Source organism: Anguilla rostrata, chromosome 3 (assembly GCF_018555375.3).
Source record: "Anguilla rostrata isolate EN2019 chromosome 3, ASM1855537v3, whole genome shotgun sequence".
Classification (NCBI taxonomy): Eukaryota; Metazoa; Chordata; class Actinopteri; order Anguilliformes; family Anguillidae; genus Anguilla; species Anguilla rostrata.
In genome coordinates, this window is record NC_057935.1 from 57,884,330 (window position 1) to 57,890,702 (window position 6,373).

The window sequence follows — 6,373 nt, forward strand, 5'->3', positions numbered from 1 at the left end:
GCTATGATACACTGTGGTATGCTATGGTACACTATGGTGCGATATAGTATGCTATGATACGCTAGGGTACGCTATGGTGCGCTGTAGTATGCTTTAGTATGCTACGGTACGCTATGATACGCTAGGGTACGCTATGGTACACTGGTGCGCTATAGTATGCTACGGTACGCTATGGTGCGCTATAGTATGCTACGGTACGCTATGGTGCGCTATAGTATGCTATGGTACACTGTTGTACGCTATGGTGCGCTATAGTATGGTATATGCTATGGTACACTATGGTGCGCTATAGTATGCTACGGTACGCTATGATACACTGTGGTATGCTATGGTACACTATGGTGCGATATAGTATGCTACGGTACGCTATGATACGCTAGGGTACGCTATGGTGCGCTGTAGTATGCTTTAGTATGCTACGGTACGCTATGATACGCTAGGGTACGCTATGGTACACTGGTGCGCTATAGTATGCTACGGTACGCTATGGTGCGCTATAGTATGCTATGGTACACTGTTGTACGCTATGGTGCGCTATAGTATGGTATATGCTATGGTACACTATGGTGCGCTATAGTATGCTATGGTACGCTGCACTACCGCTACATATATGTACACTTCACAATATAGTGGCAAATATAAGAATTATCAGTTTTGTTTTGTGAGGCTGCAGTGAAATGGTTTGTGGTATATTCTGAGATTCAGGGGCGGAGTCAGCACAAAGGTTTTAGCCGTTAGCGTCCTTCAGCGTAAGTCCGGTGGTGCCTGTAGAGGTGAAGGGGAAATGGCTTGCATTGGCAGGTGCACACATTTCGTCATTTACCATCAATTTGTTTCGTAAATTGCATCTAAAATGTCCAACAAAGTCAAGAAAGTCTGAAGTGTTAATAACACGAAGGTTAGATTGGATTATTTATGTTTTTTATCCGCTTGTTTTTTTTTTTCTTCTTCCGTCCTTCCTTCTCTCCATTATTCTTTTCTTCTCCTGGCCTTTGAAACTTGGGGTGGAGGGGGGGCAGTTGGCTGACTCTCGCTCCGCAGTTTGTGAAGGAAGGCGGGGGGGGGGGTGGTGGTTTGGAGGGAGCTGGTGGCCAAATAGCCAAACAATAGCGGAGTGCTGAATGCCCCCCCCCCCACCCCCACCCCCTCCCTGCGAGGAGGCGCTTCCCACGGGCTGGGGTGCTGGGGGGTAGGGTTTGCGGAGGGGGGGGGTTTTGCTCTATTGGCACTGCCCCCCATTCAGACCCCAGTCATGGTCACTTATAGCCGGGGGAGTGGGGCGATTCAGGCGAGGTGGGCTCCAGTGACATGTATGTTTAATATGGGCCTACGTCTTTGTTGGGCAGACACAATATGAGGGCGGGGGCCGGGAAGGGGGGCCCCCTGAAGGCCCCCGCCCTCTCTGTCCCGCTCACACCCTGCACGGACGGCCAAGTCCAGAGACGGGGGGGGGGCGCACACAAAGGGCCCCGTCCCGCGACTACTGCGCCTCCCGCCAACCCGCCGTCCCACCACCCCGCTTTCTCACAGGCACCCCGCCACAGCCCTTACTTACCATGATAATGTCATCAGAGTGTGTGCGTGTGTGTGTGTGTGTGTCTGTGCGTGAGTGTGTGTGTGTGTGTTTGTGTGTGTGGAGGGTGTGTGGGGGGGAGTGTGTATGTGTGTGTGTGTGTGTGTGTGTGTGGGGGGGGGAGTTTGTATGTGTGTGTGTGTGTGTGTGTGGGTGTGTGAGTGTGTGTGCATGTATGTGTGTGTGGGAGTGTGTGTGTGTGTGTGGAGGGGGTGTGTGTGTTCGAGTGTCAGTGAGTTCATCGAAGAGAATGAAAGATGTCTTTTGGGGGATAAAATCAAACTTTCAAAGAATTCTTAAATCCCTGCCAGTAATACTTACGTGGCTGAAAGTATTTATTTCTGTAACTTTTTTAAAAACAAATTATGAACAATTTCTCTCTGAGCAAAAATGATTTTTGGTCCTTCAAATCGCGTTGGTCTTCCTCAGTACGTTCACATGCTCGTAACGGCTTGAATGGGTACAATTAGAAGAATTTATTTTAAAGACAGAATGTCCGAAATCACTAGCCTCCCCGCCGTTTAGCCTTCCCGGGGCACCCATCACATGACCGTATTTACAGTGTTTCATGCTTTATAAATTCTAATGTAATTTTGACACGCTCCCTGACCCCGGGGAGCGTTGGCAGTGGCTCCAGAGATAATATTTCTCACAGAGATGGCCCACCTGCCCCAAACATCCCCCTTTGCTTTTCTTTAAGCACCCTATTTCCAGCCCGAGCGCCCCATGTCTGGACCGGCCAAATTAGTATGCAGCAGACGATCCTCTTTAAATAATGGGACCCCATAGTTTGGGAGTCTAGCAGGGGTTAACCACCCCCCCCCCCCCCAACACCTCCCTCTGTTCATCCAAAAACCAGACTGGCAGCTTGATTTGAGGATGGGACCCCATTCCAACCCCCCCCAAAACATGCAAGCCATCCCCTCCTCACAGTCTCTAACATCCTGAGCTATAGAGAGTTTCCAGACAGCAACACACACACACACACACACACACACACACACACACACACACACACACACACACACACACACACACACACACACACACACACACACACACACACACACACACAGACACACACCCAGCCAAACTGTGAATATATTAAACCTCTCCCCTCCCTGGTCTCCTAGTCAGCAGATTGGGCCCCCCCGCCACCCCCCACCCCCCGGGCCACCCTCCCCCCCACACACACAAACCTGACATTGGGAAAGCGAACGGGGACCTCGTCCGCTTTCAGGAGGGGGTCACCGTTTTGAGGATGGGGTCCTCTCTGCTCACGAGCGTTGGCAGGGAAATGAGCGCGAAAAAACATGGCTGACAGCACCGCGCACATGTGCGCACACACGGGCACGTGCACGTGCGTTTTTGTGTCCATTTTTTTTTTTACGTGGGTGGAAAAATGCTAAATGAGCGCTGTGTTAGCATTTAGCATAGCGGCTCCTACCTTTGTTTCTGACCTAAGAAGGACGGCTGTGATCTCTCCCTGGTCACTGTCTGTCTCAGGAAATGGTCACCCCCCCCCAGCCCTCAGTAATTGGACTTCTTTGCGTCACAGCGTGTTTAAACGCAGCGTAGACCGAGCGCAGTTATGAGACGCTCCCCAAACAGAGCAGACGCGTGCGCAGCGCCGGTGCGCTCGGTTTACGGGCGGATAACGGTAGTTAGCGCGTCGCGCGGCTAATTCCCCGAGGTGATATCAGTCTGGTCCCGGGGTGACCCCCCCCCCCCCCCCTCACTGCTCAGGCCCAGAGGTCATGGGGGGCTGGGGGAGTCTGGGGGAGTCGGGGGGGTACCCCAGACGGGGCGAGCGCTGACCTGCGTCTGTCTGCCGGCCTGTGGGGTCACCGTCACGGGAGATAACGGTCGCCGCCCCCCCCCCCCACGCTCCCCCCCCTTCAGACGTAAACAACGCCGTGGCGTGGCTGATAAGGGAGACACGCACACGCAAACACGCGACACACACGCGCTGTGTCACTGCATCTGTGGCATTGTTTACACACACCTCACACACGTCTCAGACACACACGCCACACACACACGTCTCTCACACACACACGCGCCGCACACACATATGCCTCACACACACACACACACACGCCACACATACACACACACATCTCACACACGCACACACACACACACACGTCTCACACACGCACACACACACGCACACACACACGTCTCACACACGCACACACACACGCACAGGAAACTGCTGTCTCCCCCTGCATCTCTCGCATACAAATGGAATATACATTTACATTTATACACGCATAAATTTATATTTACATTTTACATGAACAGGCCTCTGTGATCCAGGGTGACAGACACGGCTTGTTCTTCCATACAGTCTGAGCTGGATGTTTTACTGAAGCACTGCAGGTTAAGCACTTTGCTTAAGGGTGCAATAGCACTGCCCCAGAATCTGCTTGGAACTTCTGGTTCGCTAATTATTATGCTCCACTAAATATTCACAAATGAGCATCTATGTTTTTAATTTCTCTCTGTGAGGTCCTGCCTCTGTGCGTTGTGTGCTTGCCTGTGTGGGTTTGTATTTCTGCACTGTGTGGACCCACACAGATAATCTGCGCTTCTTAAAAACAGATGGCCGTGGTCACATGACCTACACATTAATCTCTCTCTCTCTCGGTTTGTGTTTTTCATTTTTATGTCTTTACATATCTGTTATTTTTCTTGCTGAGTACATAAAAAAAAGCCTTGTGCATGTTTCTGTTTGAAAGGAAATGTAATGACTGTTCAGAATGAATGTTTAAGACTGGTAGTAAAAAAACAAAACAAAAAAAAAAACACACATTTATTGTTTGTTGAGTTGTCAATTATTTATTGGGTTGTGTTTTTGCGGTTATCTTTTTACCCATTTCTCTTGGATCTGAATTTCACGGTAAGTGCCCTCTGCGTGAATGCTCCATCCATCTCTATGTGATGACCTACTCACATCTCCTCCATTTGACTGTCCCTCCAGGTGGTGTCAGGGGATTCGTCGAGAAACTAGCCAACCAGGCGAGGCCGTGCACATCGGAGAGTGACCTCAGAAGCCCATCAGCACACCTCAGTCTCTGGAATTGTTGGAAGATCCGAGATTCCAAGGGGGAGGGGCTGCAGTGATGTCACAATCAGTAGCGTCCCCCATGGCAATCTCTCTCTCTCTCTCTCTCTCTTTCTTCACGGTCTTTGGTGAAGACCAGGAAGTCTGAGTTAGAGCTGGAAACCACAGAGGGAGGCTCCAGGTGAGTATGAAGACGTGGCTTTGCTCCAACTTACGACGTATGACATGTCTGGGCTGTCATAGCAATCCATCCTGTTACAATTATTTAGCATCTTGGCCTGCAGTCCAATCTATTATCTTTTCTAACTCGGTAGGTTTTTTTTTTTTAGCAGTGCGGTCCCATATAACCGGTTGATTATTCAGGGGCCAGGTTCCACATGACATAAAACCGAATTTAAACGGTCCCCAGAGCGGCCCGACTGTGCTAATGTATAACCAGGAAGATCGGCAGCGGCGCCGACGGCCGGGCCCGCCCGCATTAGCATTGAAATTGGGCTCCTCTATTTTTGCGCCGGCAAATTCATGGCCAGACCTCAGTGGTCCCCGAGGGGTCCTTCATGGCTGTGCCAACCCTGAGCTCAGAGACGGGGAGGGCCGGCGGTACAGGAAGTGGAAGCCATTTGAATAATAATCAGAAGCTTAGAGGTGATTCATTAATCCACTTGTGTTTTTCTAATTTGTGTTTATTTGTTGCATTATTAAAGATTAATCAAGTATATGCCATTAATAAAGGTGAGTACTTGTTTTTCTTATCTTGCTATATATGAAATGATTTAATTTGGTTTTGAAATTGATTATGGTTTGAACTAAAAGTAACTTATGATTTGTATTGTGTTTTGTTTCTTTATTAAGCAGAAAGTATGTGCATTTTCAATAAACCTTAATAAAATTAAATTCTTGTCTGAATCCTTTTTTTATTGCTTCTTTCTCTGCAGAGAACACATTGCTTTGCCCCTGGAAATGTCTGGCCCAGTTGGCTCATTAAAGAATATGAAGGATCTTCCTAATTAACTTTTAATTATATGAACATATAAAAAAACAAAGTAATTATTTTGCAATTTAGGAGTGTTTTATAACAGCAAAATAGAAGGCCGTCCAGCCTGGTTTACAGTAACCAGTGTTGTCACGGCAATGACAAATCAACAAGTGTTTTCATTGGGTCTTTTCCACCTCACTTTACACACTGACCAATGGCCAGCAGCCACAGCATGTGTGTTTGAGCCTTTTGTGTATTTTCCATGTACTTAAACACATCAAAATGGAGGTCTTTTGTGTTGCTTTTTTGTAGACTTCCTTGCTGTCTACATTTAATATTTTTGAGCAGTGGATGTCATGTGTATATGTATGCATGTATGTGTGTGTGTGCAGGTGTGTGTGCACATGTATGTGTACGTGTGTAGGTATGTATGTGTGTGTGTGTGTATGTGAGTATGAGTGTGTGTGTGTGCAGGAGTGTGTGCATGTGAGTGTGTGTGTGTGCGTGTGAGATTGAGTGTGTGTGTGTGCAGAAGTGTGTGTGTGTGTGCGTGTGTGAGTGTGAGTGTGAGTGTGAGTGAGTGAGTCTGTGTGTGTGTGAGTGTGAGTGTGAGTGTGAGTGTGAGTGTGTGTGTGTGTGTGTGTGTGTGTGTGTGTGTGTGTGTGTTGAGGTTAGGGTGGCATGCTCAGTGAAATGAGCAGTGAGGCCGTAGAGAATCCCAGCTGAAAGGGGGGTGGGGTCGGGTGGGGTTGGG

The 6,373-nt window shown here is 48.8% G+C and overlaps 1 long non-coding RNA gene across 7 annotated transcripts in view; it reads left to right on the forward strand.

Moving 5' to 3' along the window:
• LOC135251312 (uncharacterized) overlaps window positions 1-4,683 on the forward strand; it is a 71,211-nt gene extending 66,528 nt beyond the window's left edge. For all 7 annotated transcript variants that reach the window (XR_010329120.1, XR_010329122.1, XR_010329119.1 and 4 more), the window contains one exon: window positions 4,560-4,683. This is a non-coding gene — a long non-coding RNA (uncharacterized LOC135251312). The remainder of the gene's footprint in view (window positions 1-4,559) is intronic.
• Window positions 4,684-6,373: the final 1,690 nt, after the last annotated feature.